This window comes from Lissotriton helveticus, chromosome 11 (genome assembly GCF_964261635.1).
Source record: "Lissotriton helveticus chromosome 11, aLisHel1.1, whole genome shotgun sequence".
NCBI classification, from domain to species: Eukaryota; Metazoa; Chordata; class Amphibia; order Caudata; family Salamandridae; genus Lissotriton; species Lissotriton helveticus.
The window spans coordinates 775,855,990-775,868,675 of record NC_136072.1 but is presented as its reverse complement, the minus strand read 5'-3'; the positions used below and the strand labels follow the sequence as shown (position 1 = coordinate 775,868,675).

Sequence of the window (12,686 nt, the reverse complement as noted above, 5' to 3'; positions counted from 1 at the left end):
CGTAATTAATGCGAGACCTATTGCATTGCAAATGCTTGTTTAGAGTGAATTGCAGAGAAAGGCTGACCAACATTAAAATAAAGTTTTCTTGCTAAAGATCTGTCTATATTTACAGCTGCAAGCAAATCAGAAAAACAATGGAAATCTTTAAATAGAATGTGGTTATCGGTGTAGCCTATTTTGGAAAATGTTAATAACGGTGTTACACTGACAGTCACGTTTACTGTAGGACTGATTTGTATACCTGGTTATATTTTAATAATGTATTTTATTGTTATTTATCTGCTTTCAAATAAGATGACAAAACAAAAAGATATTGACAATTGGACATGGAATGTTGTATCCATACCTTAATATTAGTATTCAGCTCATTAAAAAAAAAAAGATTTAATCCGCCCTTTATATATTTTTGACCTTCATAAGACATCATTTTCAATTGACAAACACACATGCCTACTCCTCTTTGAAATTATTATGCGCCAAATTAATTGCAATAATCTGACACCCACAGGCATTGCAGGCGCGCGATGCTCATCGATATGAAAGCAGTTCTAGGGGATATAAATGTATATAAATATATTTATATATATCGCTGAGCCTGTTTGTAGCAGCTGCTGCTTCAGATCGTGGTGGAAATGAAGGCAGCTAATTTTATTTGCCCTGTGCCCCGACTACATTTCCAAAAGCCTCTGTGTGTGTGTGTGTGTGCGCAGGGTAATAAATATATTGAGATGGCAGAGAATCAGTTGGGGCTCACTGCACGTTCGCGCACGCGACAGCTGAGTTAATGGGGGTGCTAGGCCACTACACCACCACTGAGCTCAGCATCTGATCGACAAAAGGGGGACAGGCAGAGGGGGTTTGTTGCCCCAAAGAGTTTTCACATGCCCTTATATGTTTATCATGAATACATGGTGTTTTGTGTATGCTCTTCCATTGCAGCAAAGACCTGCCATTAGGCAGACAAACGGCAGACCTCAACAGCTCCTCTCCCCCAAAGCCCTGCTTGAAGCAAATCAAAGTACCCTCCCCCCCCAACCAAAGTCATACATGTGAAAAGAGGTTGGATAGCTCCTCCGTTTTTTTTTAGGGAGAGCAGTGGGGCAATGGGATAGGGTTACGAAGTCTGTTCCAAGTGGAGCGGTCTAGGTTGGACAAAGACCTAATGGTTTAAAAAGAAAATGTGCCCGTGTCGCACCCCTGCACTTTATGGTTGAGTCACCAGACCCCAGAGAGAATGCCCACCCCCACGTTAGCCATTGCAAGCATTTCAAGCCTCATTATGCAAATGGTCTTTTTAAAGACCTGTGAAGTAATGGGGCGCGGCTGCAGGCTAACAAACAGCAGATCTCAACAGCTCCTCTCCCCCACCGCAATAAACAATATTGCACCTATTTCATCGATGCCCACCCCACGTTAGCCAGGCAGGGGGAACTTGCTCACGAGCCGATTTAAACAATAGAATCTTTATTAAAAAAAACAAGCATGCTGCCTCTCTACCCGCGCACACCCGGAAATAACTAGAATCTCTCCAATATTGTAGAACGCCCCAAAAATGTGATGATCTACAATTCACATAGGTCAGTTCTTCCATAGGTCGATCTTGTCAAACGTCTGGGCTGTAATTCAAGCCACTGTTATCTCCAAAATTGATTAAGGCTCCTAGCTATGATACTACATTCAGCGGCAAGACCGTTATTTTAAAATTTATGACCAGATTACCCCAGTCCTATCGGGGCTTTTTTAATTACATTTGAAGGTCAAACTTGCATTTCTCACCTTTCAGACCATCATTCCTTCACTGTGACCTAAAGATACACAGTGGTACTTACATTTTTCACTCTTTATTTCTTTCAAAACCCCTCTCTTTAGCTCTTTATTTTGCAGCTTTACATAGCGCCAACTCGACCCAAAAGTATTGGAGCGCTTTACATGAGCACCAATTACATCACACAGGGGCACATTCATTTTTATAGCCACGGGGAGGTTACGTGATCTGCCCGAATCTCCGGATGTTGAGCCCACCTCCAGACTCAAACCCGGTTCCCTAGTTAGCAGCTCTGGCTGTTACTCCACGTTGCTTGCCCTCTCTTTAACACTCTCACGTCACTTCTCAAGACCGTTATTTTAAAATTTATGACCAGATTGCGCCAGTTCTATCAGGGCTTTTTTAATTACCTTTGAAGGTCAAACTTGCATTTCTCACCTTTCAGACCATCATTCCTTCACTCTGACCTAAAGATACACAGTGGTACTAACATTTTTCACTCTTTATTTCTTTCAAAACCCCTCTCTTTAGCTCTTTATTTTGCAGCTTTACATAGCGCCAACTCAACCCAAACGTATTGGAGCGCTTTACATGAGCACCAATTACATTACACAGGGGCACATTAATTTTTATAGCCACTGGGAGGTTACGTGATCTGCCCGAATCTCCGGATGTTGAGCCCACCTCCAGACTCGAACCCGGTTCCCTAGTTAGCAGCTCTGGCTCTGGTTGTTACTCCACCGTAGCTTGCCCTCTCTTTAACACTCTCACTTCACTTCTCGCCGTTCTCCCTTCTCGTTCTCTCTCCCCAACTCCTTTTAATTCTCTCCCTCCCACCAACACACACACATTCCGGCCCACAAACCGAGCCTGTGTGTGGCCCCTTGTACCAGAGATTATATACTGCAGCGAGCGACGAGCTGATGGCAGAGACAGTAACGTGGCTTCGAATAAGTGCACAAATATTGACACAGTCGTCCAATGACGTGTCAGCAAAACATGTCTACACGAGTTATGACTGTGGGCCAAGTTCAATCCCAGCACAATCAGAAACCGTGTGATTGGGTGTGTGTTGATGAACGTGAGAGGGTGTGTGTATTTGTGAGTGTGTCTGTGTGTGGTGACGAGTGCGAGGGAGTTATTGTAAGCATGCGGCCTCTTTACCCGGCGCCCACCCCACGTTAGCCAGGCAGGGGGGCCCTTGCTCACGGGCCAATTTAGTAATGGCATCAGAATTAAAGTACAAGCATGCGGCCTCATTACCCGGTGCCCACCCCACGTTAGCCAGGCAGGGGGGCCCTTGCTCACGGGCCGATTTAGCAATGGCATCAACATTAAAGTACAAGCATGCGGCCTCGTTACCCGGCGCCCACCCCACGTTAGCCAGGCAGGGGGGCCCTTGCCCACGGGCCGATTTAGCAATGACATCAGAATTAAAGTACAAGCATGCGGCCTCGTTACCCGGCGCCCACCCCACGTTAGCCAGGCAGGGGAGCCCTTGCTCACGGGCCGATTTAGCAATGGCATCAGAATTAAAGTACAAGCATGCCGCCTCTTTACCCGGCGCCCAACCCACAGGCGCTGGGTAACACTCCCAACATTTACCTTGGCTGGTTCACCTAGGCCTTGGAACACTGGCGGTCTTCGTCTGGTCATCGTCTCCTCGTCGTCTCCTCGTCAAGGTTGCCCGAACTGTAGTGAGGTGTGTGAGACCACACAAACTTAGACAGTATTTAGAATGGGACCTGGCCAAACCCAACAACCTTGCCAACCAATCTGTCTCCCCTCTTTTAATGGGGGTGACACACGTTCTGGGCTGCTTCCTTCTTGCCTTCTTGGTGCCTTAATTGCAGTTTGGTCTGCAATGCTTTGGCTCCATCAAGTGGCCAAGTGGTGCAACAGCAATGAAAATCAGTGACACTCGGTTTAAACAGTGTCAGCTGATTTTCATTCGGTAGTGTACTTTCGTTCAGAGTCGGTTTTAACCAAATTCCAGACAGCCTACCTATAATGCACATTTCTGCATCCCTCTTGCCTCTCTCTGTACCCCTCTTCCCTCTTTCTGCACCTCTCTTGCCTCAGTCTGCATACCTGTTTCCTCTTTCTGCACCCCTCTTGCCTCTGTCTGCAACTCTTTTACCTCTTTCTGCAGTTCTCTTGCCTCTTTCTGTAACTCACTTGCCTCTTTCTACACTTCTCTTGCTTCTCTCTGCACCCTTCTTACTTTTTCCGTCCATCTCTTGCTTCTTTCTCTACCTCTCTTCCTCACTTGCCTCTTTCTGCACTTCTCTTGCTTCTTTCCACACCTCTGTTTCTTCTTTCCTCAATTCTCTTGCCTCTTTCTGAACTTCTCTTGATTATTTATGCACCTCTCTTGCCTCAGTCTGCATACCTGTTTCCTCTTTCTGCACCCCTTTTGCCTCTTTCTGCAACTCTTTTACCTCTATCTGCAGTTCTCTTGCCACTTTCTGTACCTCACTTGCCTCTTCCTACACTTCTCTTGCTTCTCTCTGCACCCTTCTTCCTTTTTCCGTCCATCTCTTGCTTCTTTCTCTATCTCTATTGCTTTTTTCTGCACCCTTCTTCCCTTTTTTGCATCCCTCTTGCCTCTTTCCTCTGTTCTCTTGCCATTTGCTGAACCTCACTTGCCTCTTTCTGCACTTCTCTTGCTTCTTTCCACACCTCTGTTTCTTCTTTCCTCAATTCTCTTGCCTCTTTCTGCACTTCTCTTGATTATTTCTGCACCTCTCTTGCATCTTTCTGCACCCTTGTTGCCTCATTCTGCTCCTCACTTGCTTTTTTCTGTACCCCTCTTGCTTCTTTCTGCACCCCTCTTTTCTATTTCTGCACCTCTCTTGCCTCTTTCTGCAACTCTGTTCCCTCTTTCTGCACCTTTCCTGCCTGCTTCTGCACCCCTGTTTCTGTACTTCTGTTGCTTCTTTCTGCACTTCTTTTGCTCTTTGTACACCCTTCGCATCTCTTTCAGCACCTCTGTTGCTTCTTTCTGCCCTTCGCTTTCTTCTTTTTGTACCCCTAAAGCCTCTTTCTGTATCTCTCTTGCTTCTTTGTGCACCTCTCCTACCTTTTTCAGCACCCCTCTTGCTTCTTTTTGCTCCTCTCTTGCTTCTTTCTGCACTGCTCCTGCGTATTTCAGCACATCACTTGCTCTTTCTGCTCTTCTCTTATTTCTTTCTACACCTGTTGCTTCTTTCAGCAATGTACTTGCCTCTTTCTGCGCTTCTCTTCTTTCTTTCTGTACCTCTCCTACCTCTTCCTGCACCCCTCTTGCCTCTTTTGGCACCGCTGTTGGTTCTTTCTGCACTACTCTTGCTTCTTTCTGCACCTCACTTGCCTCTTTCTGCACTTCTCTTGCTGCCTTCTGCACCTCACTTGTCTCTTTCAGCAATTCTCTTGCCTCTTTCTGCACTTCCCTTGCTTGTTTCTGCACTTCTCTTGCATCTTTCTGCACCCTCCACGTCTTCTTCTGTACCTCTGTTGCTTCCTTCTGTACTTGTCTTGCCTGTTTCTGCACCCTTTGTGCCTTTTTAAGTACCTCTGTTGCTTCTTTCTTCACTTCTCTTCATTCTTTCTGCACCCCGCCTTCCTCTTTCTTTATCCCTCTTGCCTCTTTGTGCACCTCTCCTACCTCTTTCTGCTACCCTCTTGCATCTTTTTCACGTCTGTTGGTTCTTTCTGCGCTGCTCTTGCTTCTTTCTGTATTTTTTGCAAATTTCTGCATCCCTCATGCCTCTTTCTGCACCCCTCTTCCCTATTTCTCCACCTCTCTTGCTTCTTTCTGCACTTCTTTTACTTCTTTCTTCACTGCTCTTGTTTCTTTCTGCACCTCTCTTGTAAATTTCTATACCCCTCTTACCTCTTTCTGCATCCCTGTTCCCTCTTTAAGCCCCTTTTTTGCCTTTTTCTGCACCTCTCATGCCTCTTTCTGTACCTCTATTGATTCTTTCTGCACTGTTCTTGCCTCTTTCTGTACCCCTCTTGCCTCTTTCTGTACCTATGTTGGTTCTTTCTGCACTTCTTTTGCTCTTTCTACACCCTTCGCATCTCTTTCAGCACCTCTGTTGCTTCTTTCTGCCCTTCGCTTCCTTCTTTTTGTACCCCTATAGCCTCTTTCTGTACCTCTCTTGCTTCTTTGTGCACCTCTCCTACCTTTTTCAGCACCCCTCTTGCTTCTTTTTGCTCCTCTCCTGCTTCTTTCTGCACTGCTCTTGCGTATTTCAGCACATCACTTGCTCTTTCTGCTGTTCGCTTATTTCTTTCTACACCTGTTGCTTCTTTCAGCAATGTACTTGCCTCTTTCTGCACGTCTCTTCTTTCTTTCTGTACCTCTCCTACCTCTTTCTGCACCCCTCTTGCCTCTTTTGGCACCGTTGTTGGTTCTTTCTGCACTACTCTTGCTTCTTTCTGCACCTCACTTGCCTCTTTCTGCACTTCTCTTGCTGCCTTCTGCACCTCACTTGCCTCTTTCAGCAATTCTCTTGCCTCTTTCTGCACTTCCCTTGCTTGTTTCTGCACTCCTCTTGCATCTTTCTGCACCTCTGTTGCCTCTTTCTGTACCTCTGTTGCTTCTTTCTGCACTTGTCTTGCCTCTTTCTGCACCCTTCACGTCTTTTTCTGTACCTCTGTTGCTTCCTTCTGTACTTGTCTTACCTCTTTCCGCACCCTTTATGCCTTTTTAAGTACCTCTGTTGCTTCTTTCATCACTTCTCTTCATTTGTCCTGCACCCCTCCTTCCTCTTTCTTTATCCCTCTTGCCTCTTTGTGCACCTCTCTTACATCTTTCTGCTACCCTCTTGCATCTTTTGCACGTCTGTTGGTTCTTTCTGCACTGCTCTTGCTTCTTTCTGTATTTTTTGCAAATTTCTGCATTCCTCATGCCTCCTTCTGCACCCCTCTTCCCTATTTCTCCACTTCTCTTGCTTCTTTCTGCACTTCTTTTACTTCTTTCTTCACTGCTCTTGTTTCTTTCTGCACCTCTCTTGTAAATTTCTATACCCCTCTTACCTCTTTCTGCATCCCTGTTCCCTCTTTAAGCACCTTTTTTGCCTGTTTCTGCACCTCTCATGCCTCTTTCTGTACCTCTGTTGATTCTTTCTGCACTGTTCTTGCCTCTTTCTGTACCCCTCTTGCCTCTTTCTGTACCTCTGTTGGTTCTTTCTGCACTTCTTTTGCTCTTTCTACACCCTTCGCATCTCTTTCAGCACCTCTGTTGCTTCTTTCTGCCCTTCGCTTCCTTCTTTTTGTACCCCTATAGCCTCTTTCTGTACCTCTCTTGCTTCTTTCGGCACTTCTCTTGCTTCTTTTTGCACTTCTCTTGCTTCTTTCTGCACTGCTCTTGCTTCTTTCTGTACATCTTATGCAAAATTCTGTATCCCTCTTACCTCTTTCTGCATCCCTGTTCCCTCCTTCTGTACCTTTCTTGCCTGTTTCTACACCTCTCTTGCTTCTTTTGGCGCCTCTGTTGCTTCTTTCTGTACTCTCCTTGCCTCTTTCTGTACCCCTTTTGCCTCTTTCTGCACCTCTGTTGTTTCTTTCTGCACTTTTCTTGCTTCTTTCTGTACCCCTCTTCCCTATTTGCCCACCTCTCTTGCTTCTTTCTGCACTACTCTTACTTCTTTCTGCAATGTTTTTGCTTCTTGCTGCACCTCTCTAGCAAATGTCTGTATGCCTCTTACCTCTTTCTGTATCCCAGTTTCCTCTTTTGGTACCTGTCTTGCCTGTTTCTACACCTCTCTTGCATCTTTTAGCATCTGTGTTGCTTCCTTCTGCACTTTCCTTGCCTCTTTCTGCACCCCTCTTCCCTATTTCCCTATCTTTCTTGCTTCTTTCTGCACTACTCTTGCTTCTTTCTGCACTGCTCTTGCTTCTTGCTGCACATCTCTTGCAAATTTCTGTATCCCTCTTACCTCTTTCTGGACCCCTGTTCCCTCTTTCTATGCTTTTCTTGCCTGTTTCTGTACCCCTCTTGCCTCTTTTGCTTCTTTCTGCACTTATCTTTCCTCTTTCTGCATCCTTCATGTCTATTTCTGTACCTCTGTTGCTTCTTTCTGTACTTGTCTTGTCTCTTTCTGCACCGTTTGTGCCTCTTTTAACACCTCTGTTGCTTCTTTCTTCACTTTTCTTGCTTCTTTAACTCTCCGACCCCTTTCTGCAACCCTCTTGCATTTTTTTGCACCTCTGTTGGTTCTTTCTGCACTTCTCGTGCTTCTTTCTGTACCTTTTTTTGCACATTTCTGCATCCCTCATCCCTAGTTCTCCACCTCTCTTGCTTCTTTCTGCACTTCTCTTGCTTCTTTGCGCACTGCTCTTGCTTCTTTCTAAACCTCTCTCGCAAATTTCAGTATCCCTCTTATCTCTTTCTGCATCCCTCTTACCTCTTTCTGCATCCCTGTTCCCTCATTTGGTACCTTTCTTGCCTGTTTTTGTACCTCTCTTGCCTCTTTCGGCACATCTGTTGCTTCTTTCTGCACTTTTCTTGCCTCTTTCTGCACCCCTCTTGCCTCTTTCTGCACCTCTGTTGGTTCTTTCTGCACTGCTCTGGCTTCATTCTGCACTCCTCTTCCCTATTTCTCCACCTCTCTTGCTTCTTCTTCACTTCTCTTGCTTCTTTCTGCACTGCTGCTCTTGTTTCTTTCTGTACCTCTCTTGTAAATTTCTGTATCCCTCTTACCTCTTCCTGCATCCCTGTCCCCTCCTTCTGTACCTTTCTTGCCTGTTTCTACACCTCGCTTGCCTCTTTCGGCATCTCTGTTGCTTCTTTTTGTACTTTCCTTGCCTCTTTCTGTACCCTTCTCACCTCTTACTGCACCTCTGTTGTTACCTCTTTCTGTATCCCTGTTCCCTCTTTCTATGCCTTGCTTACCTGTTTCTGTACCCCTCTTGCCTCTTTTGCTTTTTTCTGCACTTTTCTTTCCTCTTTCTGTACCCGTCTTGCCTCTTTCTGCATCTCTGTTGGTTCTTTTTTAACTGCTCTTGCTTCTTTTTGCACCTCTGTCTTAGAGGTAGGTTTAACCTCCTGCCCTATTATGTACCAGGGCCTTACAGGAGAGGTCATGGCAATCACAGGGGTAGCCCAACCCATGATTTACCCTAGTGTACGTAGGTGTTTTCCCCTGTATTCTAAACGTCTTTCAGCATAGCACTGGGGCGTGGTTAGTCAGTCTCAGTTATCACCAGTACCAGTCAGCATAAAGTTGGGGGCACAGGATGACTTTGCAACAAGGTGTCTTTCGGCACCTCTGTTGGTTCTATCTGCATATCTCTTCCTTCTTTCTTCACCTTTTTTCATCTTTCTAGACTTCTATTGCCTCTTCCGCATTTTTCTTGTTTCTTCCTGCATCTTTCTTCCTCTTTCTGCACATATCCTACCTCTGTAGGCATAGTTAGAAATTAGCATTTAAAGAACCTTTGAAATTCACTGAAAAAAACCATAGGTTTCAGAGACGTTATTGTTAGAAATTAGCATTTAAAAAACCTTAGAAATTCACTTTAAAAAACACAGGTTTCAGGGATGTTACAGTTACTTCGACATTTCACTCATACAAAACCAGAGAATTTGGCCGTTATAGTTCAATGAGCTACCCATAACTCACGGCCCGCAAGGCACTGCTGATGACATCACATATTACATCATTCATGACATGGTCAGTGACATCACTGATGGCATCACTGATGACATCTCAAATGACATCACTGATGACATCATCCACCTGATAATGTAATGCCCCTCCCCACACCCTAATATAAATATAACCTTTAATACACCCACTCTAAAATACAGACTACCATTTTCGAAACCATAGACACACCAATACCAGTTACTACATACCCACCCACTGATTCCTATGTTTACACACATGTCCACTCATTCACCCATACAGTCATTCATATATGCAGTCACTGATCAATACAGCACTATCATTTGCACTCATTTACCTATACAGACACTCAGACACTCATACACCGCCACTCATCCATAGAGTTACTCACACACCTAGTCAGTCAAGCAAAGAATCAAACTCCCATTTACTCACCTATACAGTTATACACACACCACCTCACTTATTCATAAAGATACTAACACATACTTACTCTCTTATACAATCACTGATACAAGCACACACACATCAATACAGCCACTCTCACAATCACTCACATAGTAATTTATATACTCTAACACTCACATATACTGCCTTTCACATATGTACTTACTCACACATGTACCACTGAGACATCCATTCACTCACCAATACACCCATACACACACTCACCCACCCATACAGACCTTCACAGATGCACTCTTGAACCCATATGCCCAGTGAATCACTCACTCACACATCTATGCACAGTCACACGCCCCCCCACCCACACAGACACTCAGGCACCCATATAGGTACTCAGACAACCAATCAATAACCCAAATAGTCACTTATGTAGCTACTCCCCAACCCATGCAGCCACTTACACACCAACTGACAGACTGATATAGACATTCACACAGTTTAGTCACTAACCCATGCATTCAGTAAGACATATTTAAACTTTACAAAAACACACAGTCACTGGATGATGTCATCAGTGATGTCATTTGAGATGTCATCAGTGATGTCACTGACAATGTCATGAATGATGTAATATGTGACGTCATCAGCAGTGCATTGTGGGAGTGGGAGTTATAGTTAGCTGAACTAACTATAACGCCCACATTTCTCTGGTTTTATATGAGTGAAATGTCCAACTAACTATAACGTCCCTGAAACCTGTGTTTTTTTCAGTGAATATATATATATATACAATTCTTTAATTGTGTTGGCGTTAAAAAGTTTTATCACATTTAAATGAAAATATTTTATAATTTAAAAAAATCATTCATTTCTTTAAATAAAACTTTGAACCTTAAAAAAATGTAATTATTTGGAATTAATTAAAAACATAACTTACTTAAATTCACTAAACATTATCAAAATATTAAAATGCCCCTGTCATTCATATTTGTAAAGTTTTGTTTAAACAATATTATTTAATAATAAATTAATAATAATAATACTTTATTTGGTTAACCAAGAACCACCAAAGTATGCATAAAAAATACAAATATAAAAGTATAGGGTTAAGAAGCGTTATTGTTTGATTAATTAAAACCTTTACCATAGAAAATACTTGTTAAAAAATCAAAATGAGAAATTGAAATACAAATAAAAAAGTTCAATTAAAATGTAATGCTACAATATTGCACTTGACCACCGGGTACGGCTTGGGTTATCTATAAAAAGTTTATGTCAAGGGGCGCAGAAGCTTCATTACTAAAAAGGAGCGATTCCATTAAAACACAGGAAAAAATGATGGAGAAAAAAAAGAGAAATGGACGTAGCACCAGTCCTGAGAAGTCCAGCTGTCCCGTCCTCTCACTTTAAGGCCCTATCAAGATGGGTAATGATCTCTACATTAAGTAACTAAAATGGTCTCAAGTGTCTCAAGGTGTTGCAATTGGGTGTATGGCCGGTGAGTGTTGTTAGTGGCACTCCCACTACGTTAGAGTTTTTACCGCTCTTGTAATGAACTTTGTGAACCGGATATTGAGCACCCACACCCCGTGCACACTGTGTTGTCATTTGAACTGTGCCAATCTGGTAGATGGTGCAAAAACAGCAATTTGCCCATCCCGAGTGTCAAAAATCTTCTTTTCCATACTACTGCGTAAGTGCATTATAGATGTGGCATGGCAACGCCTGACTTAAACCCCAATAAGACCGTCCAGGCATGTTTGCGTTTTGCCAGTTGTGCCCCGTGGGAGTGAATAGACCAGGACTGGACTCTTTTTTTTTTATATACATTGTAAGAACCTGTAGGGGTGGGTTAGTTCCCCAGATTTCAATTGCATCGAGCTTTTGCAGTGAGTGGTCTAAATAACAACAGTATTTTTGTCCTTCTTGGCTGAATGATATTTCCTGCCATAGCATAGCCTCCAGGCTTCCTTCACTTTAGGTGCCCAGTTTGTTACACAGCTTGATGAAAGCGCTGGTCCCCACCTCTCGATGGACAAGTGGCCAAACTCAAGTCTTAACTGAGCTGGGGATAAAGATTTCGGCAGACTCCATACTCATTTGAAAATTCTTGTTATTGTCTTGTTTCCCATTTGGGACTCCTTCCTCAGCATAATCTCCTGGCCATACGATAGGCAATTAAACATTTTGGCCTTCGTAACAGTTAGGAGAGGGGTCAAACTTAGGCCAGATAAGTTCTTCACGAGCTTCGTAACTGCTGCCTCAATTGAAAGAGCCTTGGCCTGACCACTTACTTCTGCTTGAGAAAGGAGCCCCTTGGGTCCATGTAAACCCCCAGATATTTATGTGAGGCTGTACTTTTGATGCTTTCGCCATTGAATTGCCACCCATCGCTTAGCAGCTTCCTTTTCCTAAAGGTAATTGTCTTTGTTTTTGACAAGTTTAATTCCAGCTTGTTGCTAATTGTGTAAGGGAGCAATTGATCGAGAGGCCTCTGCAAGCCGACCCTTGTGTAGCTGAGCAAAACAAGATCATCTGCATATAGTAGATTGCTATCGCAGGTGCCACCAAGTTTTGGAGAGTGGAAATTAATATCGTCAAATCGCTGTGATAAATCTGAGATAAAAAGGTTAAAAAGAAGATGTGCCAGCACGCATCCTCACTTTACTCCACAGAATGTGTTTATTTTCCTTGAGACATGGGATCCATTCACTAGTTTTATGCGGATACAGGTGTTTGAATGAAGTTGAATTATGGCTTTTAAAAGAGGTGAAGGGATTCTCCATCTCTGCAGTTAAAGCTAAAGAAGACCCCTGGGCATGTGGTTGAAAGCTGCCTTAAAGTCAACAAAGCAACAATGGAGTGGCATTTTTGAGACTGATGCTTTCTCCATCAGT

The 12,686-nt window shown here is 43.7% G+C and overlaps 1 pseudogene; it reads right to left on the bottom strand.

Moving 5' to 3' along the window:
* Positions 1–12,686, bottom strand: part of LOC144790890 (uncharacterized) — a 51,000-nt pseudogene that overhangs the window by 2,501 nt on the left and 35,813 nt on the right.